This window comes from Scyliorhinus torazame, chromosome 6, assembly GCF_047496885.1.
Source record: "Scyliorhinus torazame isolate Kashiwa2021f chromosome 6, sScyTor2.1, whole genome shotgun sequence".
Taxonomy (NCBI): domain Eukaryota; kingdom Metazoa; phylum Chordata; class Chondrichthyes; order Carcharhiniformes; family Scyliorhinidae; genus Scyliorhinus; species Scyliorhinus torazame.
The window spans coordinates 121,001,928-121,019,862 of record NC_092712.1 but is presented as its reverse complement, the minus strand read 5'-3'; the positions used below and the strand labels follow the sequence as shown (position 1 = coordinate 121,019,862).

The 17,935-nt window shown below is 50.0% G+C and overlaps 1 protein-coding gene and 1 long non-coding RNA gene across 2 annotated transcripts in view; one reads left to right on the top strand and one right to left on the bottom strand.

Moving 5' to 3' along the window:
• Window positions 1-17,935, top strand: part of kcnh8 (potassium voltage-gated channel, subfamily H (eag-related), member 8) — a 674,720-nt gene that overhangs the window by 23,933 nt on the left and 632,852 nt on the right. The gene's annotated exons all lie outside the window — the stretch shown is intronic.
• LOC140425736 (uncharacterized) overlaps window positions 6,302-17,935 on the bottom strand; it is a 40,121-nt gene continuing 28,487 nt past the window's right edge. The window contains exon 3 of the long non-coding RNA XR_011947961.1: window positions 6,302-6,378. This is a non-coding gene — a long non-coding RNA (uncharacterized lncRNA). The remainder of the gene's footprint in view (window positions 6,379-17,935) is intronic.

The window sequence follows — 17,935 nt, the reverse complement described above, 5'->3', positions numbered from 1 at the left end:
TGTTGTTATTTGCAATTATATATAATGTACTGAGGTTTTCAGCTCCTGTTATGCCCCATAAATGTCGACAACCAGGGCATAACGGTTAAAAAAATGGCATAAATCTGTTACTTGATCTCTTCCTTTAGTGCACATGACATGTATTTCTGGCATGTCAAGTCACTAGTGCAGAAATCTCCAGATGGAGAGAGGTGGGAAATTCATTAAATATAAAATTGAAATTTCAGATGACACCATATAGATGTCTCCTTCAGCTTTTGGCTACTGCACCAGATCTGGAGTCATTCATCAATAATTTCATACAACAGCATTACTAATAGGCAATTGTAAGTGCTTGAAGGACCAGAGGAAGACAAAGTAATAATAATCTTTATTAGTGTCACAAGTAGGCTGACATTACACTGCAATGAAGTTGCTGTGAAAAGCCCCCAGTCGCCACACTCTGGCGCCTGTTCGGGTACAATGAGGGAGAATTCAGAATGTCCAATTCACCTAACAGCACGTCTTTCGGGGCTTGTGGGAGGAAACCGGAGCACCCGGAGGAAACCCATGCAGTCACGGGGAGAACGTGCAAACTCTGCACAGACAGTGACCCAAGCTGGGAATCGAACCTGGGACCCGAGCGCTACGAAGCAACAGTGCTAACCACTGTGCTACTGTGCCATACAGGTTTTGACGGTGGCTCTGTAAGTGTTTTTGCATATTTATTCTTGTATGTTAGTTATTGAAAAGGTTCCTGGACACACCGGGCGGGATTCTCTCAGGCCACGCCGGGCCAGAGAATCGCCGGGCCAGGCATAAATTGCACAATACCGCCCCGCGATTCTCTGGCGAGCAGAAAATCGGCACCATTGGCACCGGTGATTCTCCGCCTGGGATGGGATGAGAGGCCACAAAAAAAATCCGAGTCCCACCGGCGCCGTCCACGTGTGGTGTTACTCGGCGGGATCTCGCCGTGCATCCTTTCGGGGCAGCCTGGTGGCGGAGGGGGTGGGGGGGGGGAAGAGGGGGGGTCTGACCCCCCGGGGCGGGGGGGGGGGGGCCTCCGCCGTGGCCTGGCCAGTGATTGGGGCATACCGATCAGCGGGCGGGCCTCTTGGGCTGCGGGCCTCTTTTGCTCCCCGCTGGCCCGTGTTGCCCTATGCCATGATGCGTCGGGGCTGACGCGGAGAAGGAAGCCACCGCGCATGTGCGCAATCGCACTGGTTGTAGTGCGCATGTGCGCATTCGCGCCGGTCACAGCGCGCATGCGCACACCCATACCGCACATTTGAGGCCGGTATCGGCAGCTGGAGCGGCGTGGGTCGCTCCAGTGCCATGCTGCTTCCTGAAGGGCTCGGAATCGCTGCTCCTGGGGGCCCGTTGGCGCCATCGTGAAATGCGACGCCGTTTACGACAGTGTCACACTTAGCCTCAGGATCACAGAATCCTGCCCGCCATATTCTTTGGGATCCCTGTGGGAATCCAACAATTGTCATGTTTTTGAGAGGAAGGAAAAGAATATCTTAGACGTTTGCCATGTAGGTGAGGTTGCATGTCCAGAAACCTTCTCAATAACTAACATACAAGATAGATACAAAAACACTTCCCGAGCCACCATCAAAACCTATATGGTTCAGAATTGGACATTCTGAATTCTCCCTTACATGACCTTCCTTCCCACAAACACAGGCAGGTGAGCTGACCTGGATTGCTCTGAAGAATTCTGGGTTAATAATAATCTCCTCGTAAACATGGAGCCAATGACAGAATGGTGCTTAATACTTAATTACAGGTAGGTACAGCACGGCCAGTGATTGTGAAGGTAATTTCGCCCCTTTTCATTTCTGTATCAAGTTTACTGCAAGCATGTAGCGAGGATCCAAGAAGGCCAAAGAGGACAAACCTTCTCATGCTGCATAATACTTATTTCATCAAGCATAAAATTGAAGCGGTGCTGGAGGACTGCCATTTTGTCACTCACCACAGACTCCACATAATTCTTCCATATTGTTTTCCTTTCTGTGTAAAATTAACTACCTTTTTGAACCTTTCAAACCACCCCCAATTCAGCCAGTTTCCGTTAGCCTCTTTCTTTAAAATCTCCAATTTTCTCCATGAAGTTAGCTGCGATGAGAGCTGCAAAATAATTATGGAAATTAGCTGACCCAGAAAAATATGCAGTCAGCACACTATGATTCAGTTTAGATTTGCACACTGGAACTTAATCATTTTGGACGGATTTTTTTCCAGGCCTGAGAATCTACTTATCTGAGGCAATTTTCTTTCTCTCATAACGAAGAATCTATTTAAAATCAGAATTGATTTTAAATGCTTTAGTTACTTCAAAATTTAAAAATACATTTCTGAATAAGGTGGCAGAACTTTAAGGAAGAGATTCTGGGTCCCCAAAAGGGGCTTCGAATCACTAGCAAGTTTAATTGGTCAGGAATCCCCGTTAGTGGTTAGCACCGCTGCCTCACAGCGCCAAGGTCAGAATCACAGAAAAATACAGTGCAGAAAAGGCCCTTGGGTCATTGAGTCTGCACCGCAGCATGAAAGGCACCTGGGGCAAAATTCTCCTACCCGCCCCGCCACATTTCTGCCCCGACCGGCCGGCGGGAGTCTCCGTAACACCGGCCGGTCAATGGGGTTTCCCATTGTGGGGCAGCCCCATGCCGTCGGGAAACCCCCGGGCGCCGGCAAAACGGAGACTCCCGCCGGCGGAGAATGACGCCCATGATCTGCCAATCCTAATCCTATTTGCCAGCCCTTGGCCCATAGCCTCGAACGTTAAGACGTGCCAAGTGCTCATCCAGGTACTTTTTAAAGGATGTGAGTTGACCCGCCTCTATCACCCTCCCAGGCAGTGGGTTCCAGGTCGTCACCACCCACTGGGTAAAACGTTTTTGCTCAAATCCCCACTGAACCTTTCACCTGGGACCTGGGTTCGATTCCGATATCGGGTCACTCTCTGTATGGAGTTTGTACATTCACCCCGTGTCTGCGTGAGTTTCCTCCGGCTACTCCGGTTCCCCCCCACATTTCAAAGATGTGCAGGTTAGGTGGATTAGCCATGCTAAATTGCCCCTTAGTGTCTAGGCATGCGCACGTTATGTGGGGCTACTGGGATAGGATAGAGGAGTGAGCCCAGGTAGGGTGCTCTTTCAGAGAGTCGGTGCAGACTGAATGGCCTCTTTCTGTACTGTAGGAATTCTATGTTCTAATTATATGAAATGACCTGGCTGCCAAAGCTAGTCCCACTGCTGATTGGCAGCTCGCCGAATTTGGGGCTTGAGTGCAGTTCATTCTTTCTCTTGGTCTGGTTGGACTTGCTCTGCCACATAATTATTTTCAAGTCCATTGCATAAATTAATCATTTCTATTATTTTGGAATCTGTGCCCCTTTTCCTACTTGTACGTTTCTCCGATTCTCAACTTAATTCAAACTAATTTTCCAGTTACTTTTTCCATACTTCCCACAGCATTTGCTATTTTATATTGTTCGAAAAGATACTTTAAAAGTAAGTCCAAAATGATTCCTCAGAACTCATATCCTTTATCAAAAGATCAATCTTCTGCTTTTTCTCTGCATTTGAACATCTCCTTTGTTTTTGGATATAGTGAGTGAGTATAGACTGACTGGAGCACCTTACAGTTTAATCTCCTCTACCTTATATTTTACTGCTAGCCGATATAAAGTAATAAAATAACAAATAATCTTTATTGTCACAAGTAGGCTTACATTAACACTGCAAAATAAATAGGAGCAGGATTGGACCATGTGGCCTGTCAAGCTGTGTGTCCATTAAATATGATTCTGGCTGATCTTGCACATCAACTCCACTTTTTTACCTACTCCCCATACCTCTTGATTCCCTGAGAGATCGAAATTTGTGCCTATCTCAGTCTTAGATATATTCAATGATGGCACATCCACAACCCTCGTGGGGAAAATATTCCAAAGATTCACAACCCATTAAGTGGAGACATTTCTCTTCATCTGAGTCCTTTCTGATTGCCACCTTATCCTGGACTCTGTCCCGATGTTTTAGACTCCCCAGCCAGGAGAAACAACATCTCAGTATCTACCTTGCCAAGTCCCTTCCAAATCATGAACTTTTCAATGCGATCACCTCTCATTCTTCCCAGAGAACATTTCCAATGACTCAGCCTCTCATCACAGACCAACCCTCTCAGCTCAGAGGTCAATCTAGTGAACCTTCACTGTACAGTTTCAAATGCAAGTATATCCTTCCTTAAATATTGAGACCTAAATTGCACCCAGTATTCCAGATGTGGTAGCACCAAAGCACTGTACAGTCCTGGTAAGACTGCTTTATTCTTGTACTCTAATCCCCATGCAGAAAAGGCCAAAGTGCCATTTGCTTTTCTATTGCATGTTGATGTTTTGTTTTCCTTGTGTGAGTACATCCAAGTCTTTCTGAACACCAAGATTTACAGGTGTGATGCCTTTTAAAAATATTCTGCTTTTCTATTCTTGTAACCAAAGTGAATAACCTCACATGTACCCACATTATGCCCCATCTGCGTAGGTGCCCACAACGGCACCGAGACTGCAGTGGTTCAAGTAGGCAGCTCACCACCACCTACTTAAGGGCAATTAGCAATGGGCAATAAATGTTCGCCTAGCCAGCAATGCCCACCTCCCATGAAAATTCCCTTTGCTGCCTCTTTGTGCCTTCCTCACAGTTTATATTCCCACCTAGTTTTGTATCATCAGAAAATTTAGATACATTATTCTGTCTCTTCATCTGAATCATTAATATAGAATGTAAATAGCTGAGGCCCCAATACTGATCCTTGTGGTGGTCCAAGCCTACCAACTTGAAAGTCCCCATTTATCCCTACTCTCTGCTTCCGGTCTGTTCCTAATCCTCTATCCATGCTAATATATCAACTCATCTCCAACTGTCCTTATCCTGTGTATTCACCTTAGTGTGGCAACTTATCGAATGCCTTTTCAAAACCTACATATCCTACATTTACTTGTTCCCTATATCTACCCTCCTAATTACATCCTCAAAACCTTGATTAAATTTGTCAAACAGAATTTCCCTCTCATAAAATCATGTTGACTTTTTCTAATCACGCTCTGCTTTTCTAAGTGCAACGTTAAGACTTCCTTAATATTAGATTCCGGTACTTTTCTGATGATTGATGTCAAGATAAAAGGTCTATAGTTTCTCATTTACCCTCTCCCTCCTTTCCTGAAATGTGGTGTTGCGTTTGGTAACTTCTAATCTGCTGGAACCATTACAGAGTCTAGGGCATTTTGGAAAATCGTAACCAGGGCATCCACTTTCTTCACAAACATCTCTTTTAGAATCCTAGGATGTAGGCCATCATATCATGGGGTTTTTAGACCTTTGCGCTTCTCCAGTAGTTCAACATTGTGTCGGCTCTTTTGACTACTACTCTTCATTGGTTGGACAAGTAATTCATCAATTCTACTTAAATCCTTACACCTGAAATATTTGTGTGATGGGGTCTCGACCCTTGTCATCTGGAGAGTTGGTGCAGAACACATGCCCACTGACTCCAGAAGGCCTGCTGCCCTTTCATGTTTAAATGAGCATTGATTGGCAGCAGGCAGGACTTGGATTCGCACTTGGCAGGAAGTCCTGGCTTGAAGAGCTGTCGGCCAATCAGATTGGCTGACAGTCCCCCTCACCTTCCAGGCACAGTGCTACAATGGCTGGAAGAGATTGTGCCTGGGATTAAGTGTGGGGACCAGGTGTGAAGTTAAGTGACAGGGGTACTTGGGAGGAGGGTGTAGGGGATGGCCGGGGAGGATTGCAAGGGGGTGGGGGGTGAATGCATATTGGCGGATAGGCCGGGGTGGTCCGGAGGTATCCGGTCTCTGAGGGGAGGGTGTCCCCGATTAAGAGGGAGCTTCTGAAGGAGTCGCCCCCCCATTCCCACCCGAGATCAAGGTTCTCACCTTTTTCTATTTCCCATCCTGAAATAACTGGCACCCGCCAGCCTGATAATTGAGGTTGAACTCAAAAAGACCCTGAAGTGGTCATTAAGTGGCCAGAAGGGCCTTAATGGGGGCATGGGCAGGCTTCCAATCCGAGGCCCAACCCGTCCCACCTTAAAATCGCACCTGTGACGAGGTGGATGAGATACCAGAGGGAATTCCACCCATGCAATTTCACACTACCTCTCCATCTCAAAACCCACCGGGGAGATGGCAAAATTCAGGCCCTAGTTCTTTTTAACTTCATTCTTCATCAGTTCACCATATTTGTGGACCATGTGACTTTAAGGATTTACATATCTTTAATCTATTGTACATTTTTCACAATTACTTATGTTTGAATTGTATCTGCAGCTCTCAATCCAGCATCGATATTTCCATGAAAGTTGAATAATCTAGGCAGAGAGAGATTTGCAATTTAAAATCCTGCAAATAAAAATTACCCCAAATTAGAGGAATTAGATTTCAGTTCACACTGTCCACATTGCATTTAACTGTTAGATCTTAAGCAATGTATTCTATATTGTGTTTTGTGCCTTGTAAATTATTAGTTTGGGTGTAAAAATTTCTGAATCTGTGCAATACTTTAATATGGTTTATCTACAAATATATAAGTAGATCACTTTTGCAAAAAAAACATTTGACAGTCTTGTGATTCACAGTTTTGCTGCACAGTTGTGATTTAGTCTTTTTCTGAATAAGCAATGTTATTTTAACTTAATTCACAGACCATTAACTCAGCTCTAATATTATTTACAAATGTCTACTCAGTATTTAAACTGAAACACACAATAATGGCTCCTCAAGCTACTGGTGAAGTATCGTACCATAGAATTATGGAATCCCTACCGTGCAGAAGGAGACCATTCAGCCCATCGATTGTGCACCAACCCTCCAAAAGAACATCCTACCTAGGACCACTCCCCCGTCCCATCCCATAACCCTGTTACCCCACCTAACCTTTGGAAAATTAGGGTAAATTTAGTATGGCCAAGCCACCTAACCAGCACATCTTTGGACTGTTGGAGGAAACCGGAGCACCCGGAGGAAACCCACGCAGACACGGGGAGAATGAACAGACTCCACACAGACATCACCCGAGGCTGTAATTGAACCTAAGTCCCTGACGCAGTGAGGCAGCAGTGCTAACCACTGTGCCACTGTAACTTTCCATGCCCTTGTTTACAGGGAATAGATGGCACCAAGTGGCTGGTTCATGTATGCACATAATAGGCTGAATTTTGTTCGGGTGGTGGTGGCCCCAAAAAAGGCCCAGAAATAAAGAGACATTTGGGATTATTTGACTATTTGGGGGATCTCCAACCCGATTCTATGACAATCCAGTAGCTAATAAGCTGTTGTTGTGGTTCCTGTCCCTTTAAGGGATGAAAGCCCACCTCCAAGAGCTGCAGGCCAATGGGAGGACCAGCAGCACTTTAGTCCCAGCAGCACCATCAGGAGTGTTGGCCTCTGCTGGAACTGCATTCCACAACGAGGCCCAGTGATGGACGGCAGCGTCGCAGCAAGATAAATGGGGTTGAGAGTTCGCCGGGCCAGTTATGCATGCCCCAGCAGGGAGTTTGTTTGCGGAAGGAAGAAGTGGACAGGGCCTCCTCTGTGGGCCGCAGAGTGCCCGAATTTGGAGGGCTCCCTCCCCATTGTCCTCTCGGTGGGAAGTGCATTCTCCACCTTCTCTGCACTGACTGACAATCATGACAGCGGGGAGGCAATGTGCACTCCACACCCTGCAATCCATCTGCCATTTTTCAACTTCTCTGCCAACTGCCCACCTCACACCACCTCCTTTCTCACTCTTGTAGATTCCATACTGTTGATCCCAATGTTACAAAAATGGAGGGTCAGTTTCACAGAAACTCGACTACAAAATCTGTAAACTCAGGCAGTGTAGTACCCTCAATAACGACACGAGAGTGTGGAATGGTAAATGAAGGCTTTAATAAGCAGAGAACTAGCCAGTTACTGAGACGTGTGCTTACTGAGTGCCGCCTACAGGGCGCCACCCTATACACGGCTCCCTGGTGGGCGGACTCGGAGGCGGAGTCCCCCAGGGTTCCAAACCTGGTCTTAAAGTGGCATCACCTACACGGTGTTCAGGGTACAGTAACCATTCATCACTGGCAGCATATGTAATTTAGTCAATGAATAAGAATTATTACTATAAAAGCTAGACTGAATTCACTCATGAGCACAGTTGAGGTGGCAGCAGAGTGGTATACAGTCAGGAGGGGGTTGCCCTGGGGATCCTCCGCATTGACTCCAGACCAAAATCCTATGACACCAGGTCAAGAATGCGTAAGGAGACTTCCGGTGGCAGCAATGTTCTCAGCGAACGCACACCCAGGTGGCTCTCCTCCCAAACAAACCTAACAGAGGCAATTTATCGAGAATTTCAATTTAAAAAGCCCACCAAAACTCAGCCAAAGGCGAAAGGCACATGAAAGGAATATGCCTGGAAATAATAATAAATCAAGGGGACGGTGAGATGTAAGGAGCAGCAGCGAAGGCGAAGGAAAAGGGCAGGAGCTGCCGGCGCACAGGTAGGCGGTCCCATGAGGCGGGACGGAGATTCATGCGAACCAGGAAGGGGAAAAGCTGACGAACCGAACAGCGGAGCAGGAACAGGTCGCGGCGACCGCCCGCCCACCCAGCACAGGGGGAAGAATGGAGAAGCATGCTGAAAAGGGAGATAAACGCCATGAAGGAGGCGATCAGGACGGAGCTCCACATGATGATGAAGGAGGTATTGTCGGAGGTGACAAACAAAATGCAACGAACCGTCGAAGGCCTGGGATGGAAGGTGGAGGCGCAGGAGAAAACAATGCTGGAGTTGGAGAAGGCCGCCTCGGACCTGAGCGACAGGATTGTAGCCCTGGAAACCGACGTGAGAAGGTTGCTAATGACCCAGGAGAGCCTAAGAGGGAAAGTGGAAGACCAGGAAAACAGGTCCAGACGGTAGAACGTTAGAATAGTGGGTATGCCAGAGGGCATAGAGGGCAGAGATTCAACGGGCTACATCGCCCAAATGCTGGACAAGCCACTGGAGAGGGAGGGCTTTCCAAAACCCCCAGAAATGGACAGGGCGCACAGGTCGCTTCATCCCAGGCCCAAAGCTGGGGAGCAGCCCAGAGCGATTATCGTGAAGCTGCACCGGTTCCAGGACCGGGAAAGAATCCTAAGGTGGGCCCGGCATGCGGGAAGGGAAGAATATAAGGGCGTACCAAGACATTGGGGCGGACCTGCAAAAAAGTGGGCCAAGTTCAACAGAGCAAAATCAGCACTTTACAAACGTGGGGTGCGATTTGGGATGTTATTCCCGGCCAGACTCTGGGTAACATTCAAGGGAAAGGAACAGTACTTCAACATCCCAGCGGAGGCTGACAAGTTCATTAAATCAAACAAATTGTGGGAGGAACAGCAGCAACAACAATGAAAGCTGCAGGGGCGGGGAAAAAAGAATCGGAACAAAGAGCGGAGGACAGACCGCAAACAAAGACAATAATATCATGAACTGTACGCATTTGTTTTCTGCTTCACGCGGGACTGATGTGTCGTTTTCGGGCTGGTCTCTTCTCCCAAAGCGATTTGGGGGAGCAGAGCAAGGGGAGCGAGAGTGAGAAAAGCAGACAGGAGGGCGAGAGAAGGGGTGGAAGGAGGAGGGCAAAGCAGGGCCAGAGCTGGGCAAGTACTGGGAGGGGAGGCACCGAAATAGCAAGGAGGGCCAACACGGCAAGGTAGAGAGAAAGGAGGGCTGCAACACACCTCTCAGGGGAGAGTGAGCACATGGCACAAAGGTGATGGGGCAGAATGGGGGGAAGAACACGGGGGTGGTGGTGGGGGGGGGGGGGGAAGAGGGACAGGAGCTGGGGAGGGAGAGGGGTCGGGGAGAGCGCAGAACAATAAAGAAGCAAAGAGAAGGTTGAGGTAGAGAAACAGATGGACACAGGCCTCGGCAGGCATGGAACAGGGCGAGGAACCAAGATGGCGCTGCAAACAGCCACTCGGGAGGGCATCAGGGTGAAGGGAGACCCCGGATTGCAGGGGTGCATCCACGTGGCGTATACATGGTTGGCAGCCATGTTGGGTGCCCCCTGGACAAAGGGAAACCCCGGAGGGCAGGCGCACGTCCACCAGGTAAGTATGGGTGATCCCGCAGGACCGGGGGGTCAGAAACCCCTCACCAGGATTGTTACCTGGAACGTAAGGGGACCTAATGGCCCAGTGAAAAGATCCAGAGTCTTCGCCCACCTAAGAAGCCTAAAAGCAGACATAATGTACTTAGAAAAGACGCACCTGAGGGAGAAGGACCGACTGCTGGTAAGGAAGGACTGGGTGGGACAGGCATACCACTCATGTTACAGGATGAGGGCTAGGGGAGTAGCAATACTAATTAACAAGAGGACGAGGTTTACGGAAACCAAGACAGTTACGGACCCAGGGGAATGGTACATCATGGTCAGCGGTGTCTGGAAGGGGCACCGGTCGAACTGGTAAATGTGTATGCTCCCAACTGGGACGACACAGAATTTATAAAGAAGACCATGGCAGAAATCCCCGACCTTGACACACAACGACAGATTATGGGGGGTGACTTTAACCGTGTGCTGGACCAACTGACCGACCGATCAAACCCCAGAACAGGAAAAAAGTCTGGCATGGCTAGGGAGCTAGGAGCCTTTATGGAGCAGATGTGGGCGGTGGACCCATAGAGGTTCCTGCATCCGGGAGAAAAGGAATTCTCATACTTTTCACAAGTACACAAGGTGTACACCCGTATTGACTTCTTTGCAGTGGGAAATCGGTGCTTCCAGGGATCACGGGAGCGGAATACTCTGCGATCGTCATCTCCGGCCATGCTCCACACTACATGGATGGGAGGTTGGAGACAGGTCGCACCTAGCGCCCCACATGGAGGCTGGACACAGGCCTCCTGGCTGACAAGGCCTTCTGCCAAAAAACATCGCAGGCTTGAGGCGATTATGTTAGTAACAACCAAAACAGGGAGGTCTCAGCCTCCATGTTCTGGGAGGCACTGAAGGCCATGATTAGAGGAGAGATCATAGCCTACAAGGCAAGTAGAGATAGGGAAGAGAGGGTGGCCAGGCAGTGACTCGTGGACTCCATTCTGAAAGTGGACATAAAATACTCCGAGGCCCCGACCGTAGAGCTGTTGGCGGAGAGGAAGAAGCTGCAAATGGACTTTAACCTGCTATCCACTAGGAAAGCAGTGTACCAACTCCGTCAGACACAAAGCACCTTCTACAAACATGGTGTCAAGGCTGGCCGCCTATTGGCTCACCAGCTGAGAAAGCAGGCAGCCACGAGGGAAATAGCGCAGGTAAAGGATAGCAGAGGCAGACTGGTAACAGAACCAAAGGAGGTCAATCGGGCATTTGAGACCTTTTACCGGGGACTGTACACCTCCGAGCCTCCCAATGGGAAAGCGGGGATGAAACTGTTCCTAGACGGACTGGAACTACCGGTTGTGGGGGAAGACAGACAGGGGAGCTGGAAGCACCTATAAATCTGGGCAAAATCATGGAGAGCATCAGCTCCATGCAGGCGGGGAAGGCACCGGGACCCGGCGGACTTCTGCAAAAACGTTGCACCAGTCCTGGCCGCACACCTAAGAGACATGTTCGCGGACTCACTGGTAAGGGGCACCCTGCCCCCTACGCTAGCGTAGGCCACAATTTCACTGATACCCAAAAAAGATATAGACCCGACGGAATGTGGATCATACAGACCCATTTCACTGCTGGACGTGGATACGAAAATACTCGCAAAGATCCTGGCCAAAAGGCTGGAGGGCTGTGTACCAGAGGTGGTCGCAGAGGACCAAACCGGCTTTGTCAAGGGGAGGCAGCTCACAGCGAACATCAGGCGGCTGCTGAACGCAATAATGACCGCCCCTGGGGAGAGAACACCAGAGGTGATCATCTCCCTGGACGCAGAAAAGGCCTTCGACAGAGTTGAATGGAAATACCTCCTCGGGGTACTGGAACGGTTTGGTCTAGGAACGGGGTTCACCGCCTGGGTGAGGCTCCTGTACTACGCTCCCAAAGCGAGCATCCAAACTAACACCACCAGCTCTGAATACTTCCAGCTACAGAGAGGAACAAGACAGGGCTGCCCCCTGTCCCCACTCTTGTTCGCACTAGCAATCAAACCCCTGGCGATAGCCCTGCGGGACTCGAAAAGCTGGAATGGAATCCAGAGAGGAGACAGAGAGCACAGAGTCTCACACTATGCAGATGACCTGCTCCGCTATGTCTCGAAGCCACAGGAGGGACTGAAGGCAATACTGCGGATTCTGAAGGAGTTTGGAACCTTTTCAGGCTACAAACTTAACCTGGGCAAAAAGGAGGCATTCCCAGTGAACCCAAATGGGCGGGGGGGACAGAGCTGGAGGGGCTCCCGTTCAAAACGGCCTGTAGTAAACCACTGTGTTCTGATATTAGAGGTTGTACGGTAGAACCTGCACTACAGGTTCACCTGTGGCCCCTGCATGCTAGCTCCGCCTAGGAGGCGGGGTATAAATATGCGTGGCCTCCAGCTCGCAGCCATTTTGCCAGCTGCTGTGGGAGGCCACACATCTGATACTCAGTTTGGATTCAACTTCCTCTCCAGTCAAATTGATCGTGCCTCAATTTATTAGTATCAGATTCAGAAGATGGACCTCTGGATTAAACCAGATCGACTGCAGCTGGATCTACACACAAGCGACGCCAGAAAGGACTTCCAGCACTGGCTAGCTTGTTTTGAAGTGTATATCAACGCGGCGCCGACCCCTGTTCCAGAGGCTCAGAAGATTCAAATGTTGTATTTCAGACTCAGCTCCAAAGTATTCCCGCTGATCCAGGATGCGCCCAATTACACTGATGCCATGACTCGACTCAAAGAAAATTATGAACAGAAGACGAACACGCTCTTCGCCAGACACGCGCTCGCAATGCGTGCTCAACTACCTGGTGAGTCAATCGAGGATTTCTGGAGGGCCCTGATCCCACTAGTTCGGGACTGTGACTGCCAGGACGTTACAGCTAAGGAGCACCCAGATCTCCTGATGCGGGACACTTTTGTGACTGGGATTGGGTCTGATGTTATCAGGCAGCGGCTCCTAGAAGGGGCCACGCGTGACCTCGCAGAGACTAAAACACTAGCGCTCTCCATGACGGTCGCCCTGCGCAATGTCCAGTCCTACGCCCCCAACCGCGTGGGCCACTCCTCCTACGCTTCATGGGCCCCACACACAGCCGCCCCAGAGGGGGCGCTACCCACCCAATACGCCTGCGCTACGTGCCAGCCAGTGATCTCCAGGGGGCCCCGATGCTATTTTTGCGGTCAGCAAAAACACCCCCGCCAATGCTGCCCGGCCCACGCTGCCCTTTATAAGGCCTGCGGGAAGAAGGGCCACTTCCCTGCAGTGTGCCAGGCCCGTTCAGCGGCCGCGGTCGCCCCCACCCCACCCCCGGTCACGGACAATGGGCGCCGCCATCCTCCTTTCCTCCCCAGGCCATGTGCGACCAATAGGTGCCGCCATCTTCTCCCCCGCACAATACATGTGCTTCATGGGCGCCGCCATCTTGCTTCACCCCCACAACGTGCGTTCCACGGGCGCCGCATTTTGTAATCCCCAGGACCTCCGGGCACCGCCACCTTGTCCACCCCGCAGCACATGGACACCAACGGCGTTCCAGGACCTCAACTCAATGGCTGCCTCACTACCCGACGATCAACCACGGCTCACCTCCATGTCAATCGACCACATAATCTGACCAACGCATCCACCAGCGTGAAAGTCAACGGCCATGTGACCTCCTGCCTACTGGACTCCGGGAGCACCGAGAGCTTTGTACACCCAAATACGGTAAGGCACTGCTCCCTTAAGGTACACCCTACCAATCAAAGTTTCTCCCTGGCCTCCGGATCCCATCGCGTAGCGATCCGGGTGTACTGCACGGTCACGCTCACAGTCCAAGGCGTAGAGTTCAACGGCTTTCACCTCTACGTCCTCCCTAACCTCTGCACTGCACTTATCCTCGGCCTGGACTTCCAGTGCAACATCTAGAGCCTGACCCTTAAATTCAGCGGACCCTTACCACCCTTCACTGTGTGCGGCCTCGCGACCCTAAAGGTCGATCCTCCTTCCCTCTTTGCCAATCTAACTCCAGATTGCAAACCCGTTGCCACTAGGAGCAGACGGTACAGCAGACAGGATAAGGTCTTCATCAGGTCCGAGGTCCAGCGGTTGCTTCGGGAAGGCTTCATCAAGGCCAGCAACAGCCCCTGGAGTGCTCAAGTGGTAGTGGTTAAGTCTGTGGGGAAAAACCGAATGGTCGTGGACTACAGCCAGACCATCAACAGGTACATGCAGCTCAATGCGTACCTCCTCCCATGCATATCTGAAATGGTTAATCAGATTGCACAGTACTGGGTCTTCTCAACGGTGGACCTCAAATCCGCTTACCACCAGCTCCCCATCCGCAAATTGGACCGTCCATACACCGCCTTCGAGGCAGACGGCCGTCTACATCACTTCCTTAGGGTCCCCTTCGGCGTCACCAACGGGGTTCGGTCTTCCAAAGGGAGATGGACCGAATGGTCGACCGGTACGGTTTGCGGGCCATGTTTCCGTACCTAGACAATGTGACCATCTGCGGTCCTGACCTGCAGGACCATGACGCTAACCTCCCTAAATTTCTCCACACCGCCACTCTCCTCAACCTCACGTATAACAAGGAGAAGTGTGTGTTCCGCACAAACCGCTTAGCCGTCCTCGGCTACGTGGTCCAGAACGGAGTTCTGGGGCCCGATCCCGACCGCATGTGCCCCCTCATGGAGTTCCCCCTCCCCCACTGCCCCAAGGCCCTCAAAGGTTGCCTGGGGTTCTTCTCATATTACGCGCAGTGGGTCCCAAACTATGCGGACAAGGCCCACCCACTCATTTCCCCCTGATGGCCAAGGCCCAACAGGCTTTCACCCGGATCAGAGCTGATATTTCCAAAGCTGGAATGCACACTGTAGACAAAACACTTCCTTTCCAAGTAGAAACCGACACATCGGTCGTCGCCCTTGCCGCCACCCTCAACCAGGCAGGCAGGCCCGTGGCATTATTTTCCCGCTCCCTCCATGCCTCTGAAATTCGGCACTCATCCGTCGAAAAAGGGGCCCAGGCTGTCGTTGAGGCTGTGCGACATTGGAGGCGTTACCTGGCCGGCAGGAGATTCACTCTCCTCACTGACCAACGGTAGCCTTCATGTTCGACAACACACAGCGGGTCAAGATCAAAAATGATAAAATCTTGCGGTGGAGAATCGAGCTCTCCACCTATAATTACGAGATTAAGTATCGCCCTGGCAAACTCAACGAGCCTCCAGTCGCCCTATCCCGAGGTACATGTGCCAGCGCACAAGCAGACCGACTCCGGACGAACTGTCGAGGAAGTGGAAACTAGCAAAAGAGCAGGTAATGAGACACTCTCAATAAAACACTTCCTCTGCAAAGAGACAGTACGGTACCCCAGGGCCCCAGAAAACACACTACTAGAGGACCTGATAGCCACAGGCAGCAAGGAGAGGGGGCTATGTGGGAAAATATAAGGACAGCTACTGGACAGAGCTCGAACACCACTCAATGAGACCAGACAAAAATGGGAGGATGAACTGGGAACCGTGGTAGGGTGGGGATTCTGGAGTGAAGCACTGAGCAGGGCTAACTCCACCTCCTCCTACACAAGGCTCAGCCTAATGCAGCTCAAAGTGGTGCACAGAGCGCACCTGACCAGAACCCGAATGAGCAGGTTCTTCCCGGAGGTGGAGGACAAATGTGAACGGTGCCAGAGGGGCCCGGCCAACCACACCCACATGTTTTGGGCTTGCCCCAAGCTTGCTGGGTTCTGGACAGCCTTCTCCGAGGCAATGTCCAAGGTTGTGGAGGTGAGAGTGAAGCCATGCCCAATAGTAGCAATCTTCGGGGTATCGGAGCAGCCAGAGCTACACATGGGGAAGAAGGCCAACGCCCTTGCTTTCGCTCCCTAATCGCACGCCGGAGAATCCTGCTCGGCTGGCGATCGGCAGCACCACCCACAGCTGCAGTCTGGCTCGCTGACCTTTTGGAGTTTCTCCACCTGGAGAAGATTAAGTGCGCCATCCTAGGGTCAGAGGAAGGCTTCCTAGATACTTGGGGGCAGTCTGTCGGCCTGTTCCAAAACCTGTTCGAGACCAGCAACGAGGCGTTAGGAACAAAAAACCAAGATAGATGAGGAACCAAAGGACTGCGCAATCCCGGGGGACGGGGGATGGAAGAAAGGTGGAGAAACCACAAAAGAAGAGAAGGGGGGGGGATAAACCCCCCCTAAAATAAAAGCAGAGCACAGCTGAAACAAACGGGGGGAGGGGGGGAAGGGACAGGGGGAGTACCCAGGGGAGGGGGGGAGGTTTGCGAGGGGGGAGGAACCATAGACTGATCCAGACGACGGCCAAATGTATATAGGACCAATTAAAAGAAAGACAAAATAAACCTTTCTGTACAATAAAGTAAATTAACGCGGGTAAGAAAAATGTGATGCATATATACAAATGTTTATAAGTATGAGAAATGCCAAAAAAAAGATTTTTTAAAAAACAATGGGGAAGGAAAGCTGTTGATTACCATCTCTTGCTCTCCCTCGCCGAACAATCTGTACTCCTCCATGTTGAGTAGGCACTAGAAGTAGCAAGGAAAGCACTGATGGTTGGATTGGCAATTAGGAATTACTCTGGGTGGGGGACTTTGATGTCCACAACCAAGAATGTCACTACTGACTGAGTTGCCCAAGTCATGAAGGACATATCTGGCAGATCAATCTATGGTAGGTGGTGAGTGAGTCAACAAGAGAGAAAGACTATTTGGTCTCATTCTCACCAATCTACAGATGCATTTGTCCATGACATTATTTGTAGGAGTGACCACCTCACAGTCCTTGTGGAGATTAAGTTCCACCATCGCTGAGGCCACCTTCCATTGAGTTGTGTGGCATCACCACCATCATGATAGCCTCAGGAGCACAACACTGGTCATCCATGATGTAAAGGTGCACTTTCACAGACTTCATTAGTGAACACAAAAGGTATAGTACAGCAACCACGTGGGCTGTAGCTAGCTCCCAAAATGCCTTTGCCTAGGAGCCTTTCTCACCATGGGGTGATTTGACACTTTGAGTTCCGATTGATCACCCAGACCAGGTGATTGTTAATCTGCTGTGTTGCCCTTAAAGGGACAATCCCCATATCCCTCCTCTTTTAACTCCTTCATACAATCTCCAATAACTAATTCACTCAGTCCTATTAACTGAACATTGTGTACATGAATTGGACAATTATAAATTGAGTTAAAAAAAATTTTTTAAGAGTACCCAATTCATTTTTTCCATTTAAGGGGCAATTTAGCGTGTTCAATCCACCGACCCTGCACATGTTTGGGTTGTGGGGGTGAAACCCACGCAAACACGGGGAGAATATAAATTGAGTCTTTGATGGAGTTTTCCATTTCTTTTGAGCGAAGTAATTCTGTTGTCTGAGATGCTTCCACAGGAGCGACTATACAGGAACTGCAATAACTGGTATCTCTTCTGGCACAAGCAATTCATCACTATTTTCTCCAACAGATATATCAGTTATGTTGAGAACAAGTCAAGGTGCTCCAGTTTCCTCCCACAAGTCCTGAAAGACGTGCTGTTAGGTGATTTGGCCATTTTGAAATTTTCCCTCAGTGTATCCGAACAGGCGCAGTAGTGTGGTCTGAGTTCCACAATGCTCAGGAGAATTTCTTTGCATTTCACCTCCTTCCCTATTTAATTTGTTTGGAAATAATACACAAGGCAAGAACAAATAAAGAACAAAGAAATGTACAGCACAGGAACAGGCCCTTCGGCCCTCCAAGCCCGTGCCGACC